Source organism: Schistocerca serialis, chromosome 6 (assembly GCF_023864345.2).
Source record: "Schistocerca serialis cubense isolate TAMUIC-IGC-003099 chromosome 6, iqSchSeri2.2, whole genome shotgun sequence".
In the NCBI taxonomy this organism is placed as follows: Eukaryota; Metazoa; Arthropoda; class Insecta; order Orthoptera; family Acrididae; genus Schistocerca; species Schistocerca serialis.
The window spans coordinates 672584715-672599604 of NC_064643.1; positions in this window are offsets into that span (position 1 = coordinate 672584715).

Below are 14890 nucleotides of genomic sequence, written 5' to 3' on the forward strand. Positions count from 1 at the left end.
TTTTGCCGCATCAAAGCAGAACTATCAATTTCTGAAAATGTCTCGTCCCTGCACAGAAGCAGCAGCCAGGTCGAGCGGATCAGGCTGTGGCAAAGTCACTAGCCGCTCGGCTACGCCTCACTGTGCTTTTAAAAGTCCAAACTTTACTGCGACATTGAAGACTTTTTAACAATACATTCTCCGTAAGATGCCGCAAACTGATCACAAAAGCTGTAACCTAGTCACACAAGAAGTAATTCAAAGATGCCAGGAGCACATTACAGAAATTGCGGTCATAAATCGTATTATACATTCTAGGCTCTGTGGTCTTTTGCTTTGCACATAGACGCGTTTATCGATTCCCATTCGAACCATCATTTCTGACCACTCGCCTAAAGCGGAAGTGCACAGCACACATCATTTTTGGGGGGAAGCCAAAGGCAAGCGAGCAGTTTCGTTTACATCTCGTTGGTGAAATATTATCAAGAGTATACGTAAAATTTAAAAATAAATGAATTTAAAACAGCATTTTTACTGGTTGATTTTGTCCTATGGTAATTGACGAGATCCTTATTACACTTTGACAAAGACTAATAAACGAAAATGTGGGATTTGGAACACTGACATGAGGGTAATCCCTCCCTCTTTTGTTCCGGCAGCCAGTCTTACTGTACAAGTTTGCTCAATTTCTCACGGAACTGGTACTCACCGTACTGTCTGTTGCCGCATCTCACTCTGCTTCCTGACGTCAAGAGTCAGGTAATACATTTTTACATAGCTAAAAAGTGAAGCGTTGGACGATGTTATGGTAAAGTGAACTTCAATAAAAACTTAAACAGCTATTAAGTGACCACATATTCACGACCGCTACCTCTGCGTTAAAGCAGCATCTTCATGTGGTTCTACATAGAACGGGAAGCACACGTGTAATGTGTATATTTAAAAGATTAATTAAAGACAGCCCATAAAGGTAAACGTAAGTAAAAAGTATTTATAGTCGTGTCGCGTTGATTGTCATGCCGGTCGCTCCAACGTTCGTTTAAAAGGTACAAACCCATGAGAAGGGGAAGTTGCTAACAAATAATAACCGGCAGATCATTGGCAAGAGCAGTGCAGGGGATGAGGTACTACGGCAAAAATAACCGTAGTTGATGTAACAAATGTGGTTAAAATTAAAAATAAAATAAGTTAACTTTCTCCGTTATCGCTTCCAGAGCCAGGAATGTTACAAGTATGTGACTTCGTATTATAGAAATAAATTAATTAAAAAGAACACGTAAAATATTTGTTTATTTCCACTTGAAAATACTATAACACTGACCACTTGTGATAAGCTAGATTCGGCTGACATCATCGCATCCACCGTGTAAGCTGTGTAAAACTGACATCGTGAAAGCTACACGTTTGGCATTCGTCATATCTCAGCCGATTACTTGCCACACTTTGCCTATTTCCAGCTAATGGCTCTTAGTTTTAATCCTTGGGTCTTGTTGATATTTTATTTTTATATTTAATCTATTTTAGTGCTTGACAGAACATGGCAACAGCAAAGTACAGGGGCGGAACAATAAAAGAAGGAGAAACCACGAGAAATACCTGAACGTATGTTAGCCAAGTCTGCAGGTTGAATCGTTGTGTTTGACCAAGACGGTAGCTGTGCAATGTATTCAGTACGTTGAAAGTGTCTCTCTCAAGGGCAGAGCAGTGTTCTGTGTCATTGTGAATCCATTGTTTCTGAAGTCAGAGGTTTCGAACGTGGGTAGATTGTTGGTGTTGGTGCATGCCTCTGTAATCCAGGTAGCCTGATAGGCGTGTCAAGAGGCACCACACACAGGACAGCGGAAAATAATCATCCCATAAGTCACAACGCGCATGATATTGTGTGCTGTGTGTTCGTGACAGAGGGTCACTGAAGAGTATTGCCACCAAAAGTGTGAGGATGACAAAGCAAAAGTTGCTGCAGAACTGAATGTCGCAATGAATGTCCACTGCATGTCGCACTTTCGACCCCAGTCAGCAACAAAACAACACGAAGGGAGATCCATAAGCATGCAATAGAAGGAAAGCTGGAGTTCCAAATCCACTCAGAAATGCTGCGAACGCCAGTAACTGGAGTACGTGAAGGCGGAGCAATAAGGCTCGACTACGGACCAATGGGAGAAGGTCTTTTGGTCGTATGAGTATTGCTTCACACACTTTCCAATATTGCTCAAGTTTACACTGATGAGTGAAACGTGGTGTAGGTAAATATGGTGAAGGTTAGGTGATGATTAGGGCAGCCTTGTCGTGGTATTCCATGGGCCCCAAAGTTACTTTTTGACAAGTCGCATTACTGCCAAGGATTATGTGATTTCGGTTGATCAGTTCCATCCGATGGTACAATGTTTGCTCCGGATTGGTGATCCTGTATTACAAGACAACAGGCCCCGATTCACACAGCTCCCATCGTCCAGGACTAAGTTTGTGAGCACGAGGGTCAGTTATCGCATCTCACCCCGCCACCTGTCACCAGTCAGCAGACTTCAACAATACTGAGCTTTCGTGATTCGTTTTCGAGAGAATGGTGCATGACCACTATGAGTGCCCGCCGAAGTGGCCGTGCGGTTCTAGGCGCTGCAGTCTCCCATCGTCCAGGACTAAGTTTGTGAGCACGAGGGTCAGTTATCGCATCTCATCCCGCCACCTGTCACCAGTCAGCAGACTTCAACAATACTCAGCTTTCGTGATTCGTTTTCGAGAGAATGGTGCATGACCACTATGAGTGCCCGCCGAAGTGGCCGTGCGGTTCTAGGCGCTGCAGTCTGGAACCGCGAGACCGCTACGGTCGCAGGTTCGAATCCTGCGTCGGGCATGGATGTTTGTGATGTCCTTAGGTTAGTTAGGTTTAACTAGTTCAAGTTCTAGGGGACTAATGACCTCAGAAGTTGAGTCCCATAGTGCTCAGAGCCATTTGAACCATTTCAGAATCACTATGAGCCTCCATCATTGTTACCTAACTTGTCATTCTTTTGCTGGAAGAATGGTACAAGAGTCCCTTGAAAATCATACAGGGCGTGCATTTACTCATTCCGAGACGACTGGCAGCTTTCAACGATGATATAGTGTTGCGTTTCTGGTACTCCCGTGTTTTTCTCCGCTCCCTACATATACAGCTGTTGTTTCCCTGGCAGTCGTAGTTCACATCGGTGTAGTAGTTTTCACATTCACTCTTCTACATTCGTAAGCTGGCTTAGAGGTGACGCGAATGTGCTGTGTATAGCGCTGATCTTGTGTGTAGACTCATTACCAAGCAATAAGCTGGCCGTTGTGCCCGAGCGGTTCTAGGCGCTTCAGTCCTGACCTGTCCTGCTGCTACACTCGCAGGTTCGAATCCTGCTTCGGCCATGGATGTGTGTGGTGTCCCTAGGTTAGTTAGGTTTCAGTAGTTCTGAGTGTAGGTGACTGATGACCTCATATGTTAAGTACCATGGTTCAAAATGGCTCTGAGCACTATGGGACTTAACATCTATGGTCATCAGTCCCCTAGAACTTAGAACTACTTAAACCTAACTAAACTAAGGACGTCACACAACACCCAGTCATCACGAGGCAGAGAAAATCCCTGACCCCGCCGGGAATCGAACCCGGGAACCCGGGCGTGGGAAGCGAGAACGCTACCGCACGACCACGAGCTGCAAGTACCATGGTGCTTAGAGCCATTTGAACCATGAATAAACGTGGTTAGCCTTTGCTCGCAGAAGACGGCAGGCAACGAGAGGCAGTTGGCAGAAAATCCGGAGATTACATCAGGGTTTATATGAGCTATAACACTGTCATTTGGAATGTTAGTACATGTGCCTACTAAAATCTAGTTACGTTCAGTGTCTCCTTCAATTATCTGCACATATTACCCTAGTATAACATGGGAGCACCGCTCCTAGTGCCAGTACACTTCATACATTGCTGGTAATAGCATATATCTCACTTTTTATGCTTACCTGTAAACATGTTAAAACGGATTCTGAAATAGTTATGAGTTAATATTTGCAGGTTTCATTCAGCTCCAACACACCAAGACAGCAAATCCGTCTATCTATCAACCTCGAGAGCTCCATGAGGCGTTCCATGGGTATTTCACTCAAACGATTCCATCAAGGGTGCAAGGAAGTGAGTACTAGGAGAATATCAAGAAAATATTCTTATCATATATCTCCAAGAGAAGTCGGCAGAAGAGGAAACCAGTTAGGTTAGGGCTTAGTGAGGAGCAGAACAGCAATCCTCTTGTACTGGTTGCCTTGAATAATATTTTTCAGTAACGTCCGAATATGATTACAGCTGAGCTCCGAATAGTGTCTATACCTCCCAAAGCAGTGTCCGTAACCCATAAATTACGCGCGAACACAGTGTCTTGTGATTGGATGATTTACATCATAGGTAATACGACAAGAGGCAATGGCCTTGTCGATGTGGATACACCGGTTCCCGTCAGATCACCGAATTTAAGCGCTGTTGGGCGTGGCCGGCACTGCGATGAGTGACCTTCTTGGACGGAATGCGCTGTTGCCATTTTTCGGGGTGCACTCAGCCTCGTGATGCCAATTGAGCAGTTACTCGACCGAATAGTAGCGGCTCCGGTCACAGACAGCCATCATAACGACCGGGAGAGCGGTGTGCTGACCACACGCCCCTCCTATCCCCATCCACAACTGAGGATGAAACGGCGGTCGGATGGTCCACTTGTGGCCTGAAGACGGAGTGCTTTTAATACGACAAGAGCAATTAATCGCCCAGTCGGGTATCTTTTAGTGAGATCCAATCACAACACCATACCTTCTACGAGCAATTTATTAAACTGTCAAACTTAGGAGACTTACAAATATAAAAATAACTTCCTCTTTAAACCACTGAATTATCATAATATATTCCATTTTTTCCCATCTGGCTAGTTGCATTTTACAAATTTCCCCTGAGACTGTGATTCACTCTCTCTGAACACCCACAGATCTCGCGCTAACGTACATTGTTAAACAGCTATAACAATATTCATATTTTATATTACTTCACATTCACACCTTCATTCACAGTAATAACGAAACATGTTATAAATCATCAGTAATTATTACAAGACTTGATAATCATAAAAGATACAGTTTTGTTTGGAACATATACTGTTTTGACTAATGGAATTCGTAATCCGTAAGATGCTGACACCTCTCGGTGACAGCCGTAACTATTAGGAACCGCTGCAGTCTTGTTAGAACCATGACTCAAGGGTGAAGGAAGCTATCTGCTCGCTACTGTCCGACTTACGTAGGCACGCTGCAAGGTGCCACGCCTCGCACTCTGTCATTAATGTAAAATAGAACCAGTAATGGTCCTATGACAATCCCATATATCACTCCCGAAATTATCCATAAATCAGACAATTTTCTTCCTTTAACCAGGACTTTTTCTTTCTGGATTGAAGGGCTAAATCCATTCAGAATCTGGTTCGATATTGAATAATCTCGCATTCTGTATTTTAAACGACATGTGAGACTGTAACGTCCTCATCCATGTCTTATAGAAATCACGGGACAGAGCATCAGCATCGGTACGTTTGCCTCTGGCTCCCGGAATACGTTGATATGAGTAGTAGAATAAACAGCTGAAGCTGCTGTCATGGGTGCAAACGCCCTACATAGATCTCTCTTCAGACGCAATCTGTCAGTGCTTGCTATCTATCTGTCGATATTAAGCGTGATTTATTGGTCAGAGTTACAAAATTTTCTGGTCTGGATTATGAGCTCGTCCTGTTGACATTTTTTGGACGCAAAGGTTGGTTTCCGGTAACCACAGGAAGTGCTGTATAGTCCAGCTGCAGATGATGGGTCGGTATTTCTCTAATCTTAAACGCGTTGACGTATCGGTTGAGCAAGAAGATTACAAGGTCGAATACTCTATCAGGAGCACTATTAATTTCCAGTCTGGAAGTAGCTGTTATACAGGTCATCTATTAACGGCAACTGCAAGTGGACGTCGAAAGAGTTTTCATTCTGTACTGTAGTCCGATTGCTCACAGAAACAATTATCGTGGAGTGGTTTGGAGCTCTCGAAATCGTGGGCCCCGTGGTGCGGATTTCCTGCTGTTATCATTTCGGTAATCGGTAGCCAGTGATCCTTCGTGATCAGGGAGATTACTTCCTCACTACGGAAAATCTACAAGGGATCAAGGGATTCAAAAGCGCGTTCCCGTGAGCCCTTTTAATCGCTGAGTTTAGAGTAGAGAGATGTTTAACCGTGGCCCACAAATCAAAGCAAGGGCAGCGACGGTTCTTTAGACGGTTTTAATGGCGTAACGGTTTAACCGAGGTATACCCACAAACATTTCCAAGTAAATCTATTGAGCAGCTAGTCGCGTAATTTGTGTCACATGTTGCAATCTCTGTACGCACATTACGGCTGTGGTCGAGTTTCGGATTTAACTTGGCACCACGGAAAATCCGCGTACTGAAGAAAGCTTCGTTTCAAATAATACAGGGCGTCTCGTATAAAATCGATACACCTCAGGCACCGATTAATCATCTCTAGTCGAATTGCTTATGAAGTGGCAACACGGCCTCGAAATTTGGCTACACTGCATTTTATCAGAAGTTTTGAGTGCTGTTGTGTCTTCCTGATCCAGACTTTGTGAGAAGCTCGTATTGTTGAGTTGGTTCAGAAAGGGGGCAGTTTGCAGTAGAACAGCGAATTATGCGAATTATAATTATGGAGTGTTACATAAAGACAGGGTGTATCATAGAATGTAAAGAAATGCTTCAAGCAAAGTATCCTAGTAGGAAACTCCCCACGACCAGCACTATTCAGGATATGCACATGAAATGGAGGGCTGTAGGATCCGTTTAGTATGTGCAAAGGAGTAGGATATCGACAGTGAGGATCACTGAAGCCACAGACAGAATCGTGTGGACATTATGAGGAGTCCCTACACAAGTAGGTAAGGAGGTTATCACAGCAGGTTGATGAATGTTGTACATCGTGTCATCGTGTACCAAAAGATACTGTATGAATTTAAAGGCCTATAGAGTGAGCGAAATTTGAGGATCAAGAAGACTGAATTCATTATTGTATGTGGCTGTTAACAACAGGTACTAAAGGTTAACTGCACCCCTTGAATTACTTCGTGTCAGATGAGTCCTGGTTTCATTTGCAAATTGATGTAAACTCCCAAAATTGCAGGTATCGGTCACAGGATAACAACATATTCCCAACTAAGAGGGGATAGGCGTTTCACGTGCATTGTGTGGCATATGGATTATTGTCCCAAATTTATCCTGTTATACCTTAAGCAGTGTCATATACCTAGAGATCTTTCAGTCTTTCTGCACACTGTTAACACATGCAAATGAAGTATTCAAACGAGTTGGAGCAGCCGCTCAAACATCCAACCAAAGTGTGGCCCAATTCACCAACGTGTTCCCTTAAGACAAACTTGTCAGAAGAGGCCTCTGGCCCCCTAGATCCCCGTACTTTTATTTATAGGGTACACTAAAAAGGAAAGTGTATGCTGACAATCGTCGCAAAATGGATGACCTCAAACGGAACATCACTAGGGAAATTAACAGCATGGCTGCAGAATTAAAGCATGTTGCTGGTGATGACATCCCACGAAGTCAGCGTTGCTTGGATTCCCATGACCACGTCTTCCAGCATATCTTACACAACTTGCCATTAAAATTGCTACACCACGAAGATGACGTGCTACAGACGCGAAATTTAACCGGCAGGAAGGAGATGCTCTGATATGCAAATGATTAGCTTCTCAGAGCATTCACACAAGGTTGGCACCGGTGGCGACACCTACAATATGCTGACACGAGGAAAGTTTACAACCAATTTCTCATACACGAACAGCAGTTGACTGGCATTGCCTGGTGAAACGTTGTTGTGATGCCTCGTGTAAGGAGGAGAAATGCGTACTATCACGTTTCCGACTTTCATAAAGGTCGGATTGTAGCCTATCGCGATTGCAGTTTATCGTATCGCGACATTGCTGCTCGCGTTGATCGGGATCCAATGACTGTTAGCAGAATATGGAATCGATGGGTTCAGGACGGTAATACGGAACACTGTGCTGGATCCCAACGGACTCGTATCACTAGCAGTCGAGATGATAGGCATCTTATCCGCATGGCTGCAACGGATCGTGCAGACACATCCCTGAGTCAGCAGATGGGGACGTTGGCAAGACAACAACCATCTGCACGAACAGTAAGACGACGTTTGCAGCAGCATGGACTATCAGCTCGGAGACCATGGCTGCGGTTACCCTTGACGCTGCATCACAGAGAGGAGCGCCTGCGATGGTGTACTCGACGACGAACCTGGGTCCACGAATGGCAAGACGTAATTTTTTCGGATTAATCCAGGTTCTGTTTACGGCATCATGATGGTCGCATCCGTGTTTGCGATATCGCGGTGAACGCACATGTATATTCGTCATCGCCATACTGGCGTACCACCCGGCATGATGGTATGGGGTGCCATTGGTTAAACGTGTCGGCCACCTCTTGTTCGCATTGACGGCACTTTTAACAGTGGAAGTTACATTTCAGATGTGTTACGACCCGTGGCTCTACCCTTCGTTCGATCCCTGCGAAACCCTACAATTCAGCAGGATCATGCACGACCGCATGTTGCACGTTCTGTACGGGCCTTTCTGGATACAGAAAATGTTCGACTGTTGCCCTGGCCAGCACATTCTCCAGATCTCTCACCAATTGAAAACGTCTGGTCAATGGTGGCCGTGGAGCTGGCAGGTCACAATACGCCAATCACTACACTTGATGAACTGTGGTATCGTGTTGAACCTGCATGGGCAGCTGTACCTGTACACGCCATCCAAGCTCTGTTTGACTCAATGGCAAGGCGTATCAAGGCCGTTATTACGGCCAGAGATGGTTGTTCTGGGTACTGATTTCTCAGGATCTATGCACCCAAATTGCGTGAAAATGTAATCACATATCAGGTCTAGTATAGTATATTTATCCAATGAATACCCGTTTATCAACTGCATTTCTTCTTGGTGTAGCAATTGTAATGGCCAGTAGTGTATAAACACGTCACATACATGTTCTTTAACGTTGCTATTATCTGCACTGTTTTGGTTAGTTCATTGTTAGTTGAAGTCGTATAGTGGTGCGTGCCGGTTTTGTGTAGGACATCATGTAGATTGTTACAGTTGACTAACATCTTTTCCGGGAGGCGTATAAATTTAAGAGAAACAGGGATCACTGCGAGTGCGACTCACCGGCTACGCATTCTATGTGCAGACGCTGTGCCACGCAGCTCCGGCGCGGACGAGCCTGACCGCCCAACCACTTTGCGCTGCCGACCGCCCCCACAAAAGCCACCCCCCCCCCCCACTCCTCCCCGCCACCACTGCTCCGCTGCCTTCCTAGCCCGGCGACGGAGCCCCCACGCTGCGCGGCCGAAATTTGCGTTGATATTCATTAAAAGGCGGCCGAGTGGCCGACGCACGCCGCTGGCTGGCTCTATTGTTCTCGCCGCTCGCAGGGCCGGTAATGAAAGAGTGCTGAGAGGCTGCGCCTCCCATCAGACTTCCATTAAATTTACTCTCTCCTCTGAAAGAGCCCGTACTTCAAATTTGTGATTGATGAACGGTTACTTTGAATGCCTGCCCAAATTGAGGATGTAAAATGTATTGAAAGCCAAGTGCTGACAAATAGTTTCGTCAGCGAGCGTAGCCTGCAAACTATGGCTTCGTCCTTTTAACATTATTAACTACAACGAGCGTGAGCCAGTCTGATGTTTGTCAATCTACGATTTCTAACCGACACACAATATAGAAATTAAAAAATAACCAGGAACTTAGTTCTCCTCTCAAATCTATAAATCATTATACAGGCCACATATATTTGCAGACTCCTGATTCCTCTTCGTCTTCGTATGTCACTTCAGTGGCACGATTGCTGCACGTGTCTTCTCCACACCTTCTCGTCACCGGTTGCTTTTCCCAATGGATTTTCGATTGTACCGCAACGTCAGTGTCTTTATACAGTTAGAGGAAAGGTGCCTAACATGAGACACACTTTTGTAAACCTATTTGAAAGACCTAAAAGTAAGTGCAATTATATTTTTTATGATGGTAATAAGATCTTGCATTATACAATTTCATCAAAGAATTATCGTATTTGCAGTAATAAACAATCTTTCAGAGTAGTTATTAAATCTTCACTAACAAGGCATTTCGTAGAAATGAGATCAAGGTTTCCTAGGATGAGACAGAAATAATATTTTGCTGTAATTATTTTATTACATAATAATGGCACATTAATATACAATTTTTGCATGTTCAGTCATTTCTGTTATCCTTCACTCATTTCACACTACTTAGGTTTATATTTACGACATCAAGGGCAAATAAAATTGACTTCTGTGACACCGCAATCTTCATGAGCCCAGCGATAACATTTCGTGCACTGTGCCCATTTCTCCACGTGTTTGCCTTCAGAAAAGCGCCCAGTACAGAACAGACACTCTGCATCATCGTCATCACTGCTGTCTGAATCCCCACTGTTATGAAGATGGACATCGGATGCCGAGTCACTAGACGATTCTTCTGCTTTACGTCTACGATTGGGGATTTTCCACTCTTCTCCCCAAATAACTATCTCGCTGCTATCTTACCTTCAGCCTCTGATTTCATCTGTTCAGATTCTTGCAGTTGCTTCACATAAGGAGTTGAAGTTAGTAACGCAGCAGAGCACGAAGGCGATGTTTCACTTATTTGACTATCTCCAGGTGGTTTTGCGACATGTGGGAGAGGTCTGATGTCTGCTGACAGCTTGACCATCACCATCAGTAGTTTCATTTTCGTTTTTGGCACCTCTTTCTTGAAGAGCTTTAGCATGGCGATGAATTGAAAATTCATGTTCCCTAAAGATATTTCTGTTGCAGACCTGTTTTTCTGAAGGCATTCACAGATGCTTCCATTGCTGCTGCTCGGTTGTAAGCTGCCACAAATAACTTGGCTATAAATAATGTGTGATAACACGACCTGGGTTACTTGTCAACCACGTTTCTATCTCTTAGGCATAGCAGGTTTTCAAAGGCCCCATAAATCCGACGTCTAGTGGCTGCATTTTATGCAATGTGTGAGGTGGCAAACATACAATATGAACATTGTTATAGCGTGCTTTATCTAACACATCGAGATTCTTTGTGGGGAATAATGCCAATCAAGAATCAAAATGACAGGGTCATTTGAAGATGGCTTTACATGACTCACAAAATGACCAAACCACTGAGTAAAAATGTGAGTTTGTATCCAGCCACTTGGATGACAAGCTGATATTGATCCTGCAGGTGCACCGTCCATCAAGTTCCAGAAAACATTCCAATTTCTGATCATAAGACTAGTCAAAGTAATACCTGTTAATGATAATTTAATCGAATTAAAATAAACGCAGTTGCCAAAATTTTACTACAAAAAATTATGAAATATTGTTATCTCATGATAGTATGGCGTAACTTACATATAAAAAACCGTGAGAGAAAGAGTTCCCCCAATATGCGATAGGTATCGTAATATGCGACACTGTCGCGTATTTGGATCCCCATACTATAGCGTATTAGGAATTTCGCCATCTTACACAAAGAATCACGCACTTGCTAACAACGTTCGTTGGACAATGAACCTAGTTGCCAATAATTATAGGTTTTACCATTACAAATAACAACAACAAAAGAGTTCGGTAATATCCACTCACCTTTAAGCTGAAATATTGCCTCAACACCAATGTCGCAAATACTCCAAACACAAGAAAATTTGTATCAACCTCTACGTACTGTGTCCGGCTCAACTATGGTGTCCTACTCGCTGTGTCGTCGTCTGGCACGCAATAGACGTGTTTAAGAAACTCTCCACCACAGTGCAACCCCTAACATGAGCACAGTTGGGTTGTCTTATATTAGGGAACCATCGCATAATAGGCACCTTTCCTCTATATGTGACGTATCTTCTTTCGGACACGGCCGAAAAAACAGACACCACATATACACTGGTGTCCAAAATTAAAGCAATAAATATAATTTTTGTAAGTTTGCGTTTATTTTGATACAAAATAATATGTAAAGTTGATAGTTAAGTAGTAACCAACAGAAGAATTGTACTGTTTCTCCTGGTTGGACATGAATGTGAAATGTATATGGTTCAAATGAGTCTGAGCACTATGGGACTTAACATCTGAGGTCATCAGTCCCATAGAACTTAGAACTACTTAAACCTAACTAATCTAAGGACATCACACACAACCATGCCCGAGGCAGGATTCAAAACTGCGACCGTAGCAGTCGCGCGGTTCCGGACTGAAGCGCCTAGAACCTCTCAGCCACAGAACTGTATAGATTACATGTTTTTACGATAAGTATTGTATGAGTAACTTGCGAGTTTTACCAAGGAACGATATATTGTGCTACAATGTATGCCTATTCCATGGAATTGAGATTCTGTGTTTGAACTCTGACCTCTTATGTCTTTGCTATTCTTCTTCTTGGCTTATGATTTGGACGCAAACCGTAAGGAACGTTTAACGAAGGTTCTTCGTGCTGTTTCAGCATATGTAAGTTATTAAATAAACTCAAAATAGAGTTGTTTGTGACTCAGAAATTGTGTCCGTGTTGAAAACATTTGTAATCATAAACTTTGCTCGTCTAGAATAGACATAGGCCTTAACAGATATTCTTCACTGTTAGGCGCCATCTTAAAAAATAATTAAGAACTTTCTTTTAGTTCGTCGTAGAGACGTGCCGCCGGTTAGAAAACTGAACCTTTCTTCGAGATTCGGTGAGCCTGTAGAACGCCGCAAATAATTTAATAAGATTCACTTTCAGAATTTTTCAAAGTTGCGAGATAACACCCCAGGCAGGACGGCCTGCCCACAGGATTCTAGTTCTAGTATAAGATTTCTCCATCTACATCTACATCCATACTCCGCAAGCCACGTGGCGGTGTGTGGCGGAGGATACCCTGAGTATCGGTTCTCCCTTCTATTCCAGTCTCGTATTGTTCGTGGAAAGAAGGATTGTCGGTATGCTTCTGTGTGGGCTCTAATCTCTCTGACTTTATCCTCATGGTCTCTTCGTGAGATATACGTAGGAGGGAGCAATATACTGCTTGACTCTTCGGTGAAGGTATGTTCTCGAAACTTCAGCAAAAGCCCGTACCGAGCTACTGAGCGTCTCTCCAGCAGAGTCTTCCACTGGAGTTTATCTATCATCTCCGTAACTCTTTCGCGATTACTAAATGATCCTGTAACGAAGCGCGCTGTTCTCCGTTGGATCTTCTCTATCTCTCCTATCAACCCTATCTGGTACGGATCCGACACTGCTGAGCAGTATTCAAGCAGTGGGCGAACAAGTGTGCTGTAACCTACTTCTTTTGTTTTCGGATTGCATTTCCTTAGGATTCTTCCAGTGAATCTCAGTCTGGCATCTGCTTTACCGACGATCAACTTTATATGATCATTCCATTTTAAATCACTCCCAATGCGTACTCCCAGATAATTTATGGAATTAACTGCTTCCAGTTGCTGACCTGCTATTTTGTAGCTAAATGATAAGGTAACTATCTTTCTATGTATTCGCAGCAAATTACACTTGTCTACATTGAGATTCAATTGCCATTCCCTGCACCATGCGTCAATTCGCAGCAGACCCCCTGCATTTCAGTACAATTTTCCATTGTTACAACCTCTCGATACACCACAGCATCATCTGCCAAAAGCCTCAGTGAACATCCGATGTCATCCACAAGGTCATTTATGTATATTGTGAATAGCAACGGTCCTATAACACTTCCCTGCGGCACACCGGAAATCAGTCTTACTTCGGAAGACTTCTCTCCATTGAGAATGACATGCTGCGTTCTGTTATCTAGGAACTCTTCAATCCAATCACACAATTGGTCTGATAGTCCATATTCTCTCACTTTGTTCGTTAAACGACTGTGGGGAACTGTATCGAACGCCTTGCGGAAGTCAAGAAACACGGCATCTACCTGTGAACCCGTGTCTATGGCCCTCTGAGTCTCGTGGACGAATAGTGCGAGCTGGGTTTCACACGACCGTCTATTTCGAACCCCATGCTGATTCCTACAGAGTAGATTTCTAGTCTCCAGAAAAGTCATTACACTCGAACATAATACGTGTTCCAAAATTCTTACAACTGATCGACGTTAGAGATATAGGTCCATAGTTCTGCACATCTGTTCGACGTCCCTTCTTGAAAACGGGGATGACCTGTTCCCTTTTCCAATCCTTTGGAACGCTACGCTCTTCTAGAGGCCTACGGTACACCGCTGCAAGAATGGGGGCAAGTTCCTCCACGTACTCTGTGTAAAATCGAACTGGCATCCCATCAGGTCCAGCGCCCTTTCCTCTTTTGAGCGATTTTAATTGTTTCTCTATCCCTCTGTCGTCTATTTCGATATCTACCATTTTGTCTTCTGTGCGACAATCTAGAGAAGGAACTACAGTGCAGTCTTCCTCTGTGAAACAGCTTTGGAAAAACACATTTAGCATTTCAGCCTTTAGTCTGTCATCCTCTGTTTCAGTACCATTTTGGTCACAGAGTTTCTGAAGATTTTGTTTTGATCCTCCTACCGCTTTGACATAAGACCAAAATTTCTTATGATTTTCTGCCAAGTCAGTACATAGAACTTTACTTTCGAATTCATTGAACGCCTCGCGCATAGCCCTCCTCACACTACATTTCGCTTCACGTAATTTTGGTTTGTCTGCAAGGCTTTGGCTATGTTTATGTTTGCTGTGAAGTTCCCTTTGCTTCCGCAGCAGCTTTGTAACTCGGTTGTTGTACCACGGTGGCTCTTTTCCATCTCTTACGGTCTTGCTTGGCACATACTCAGTTAACA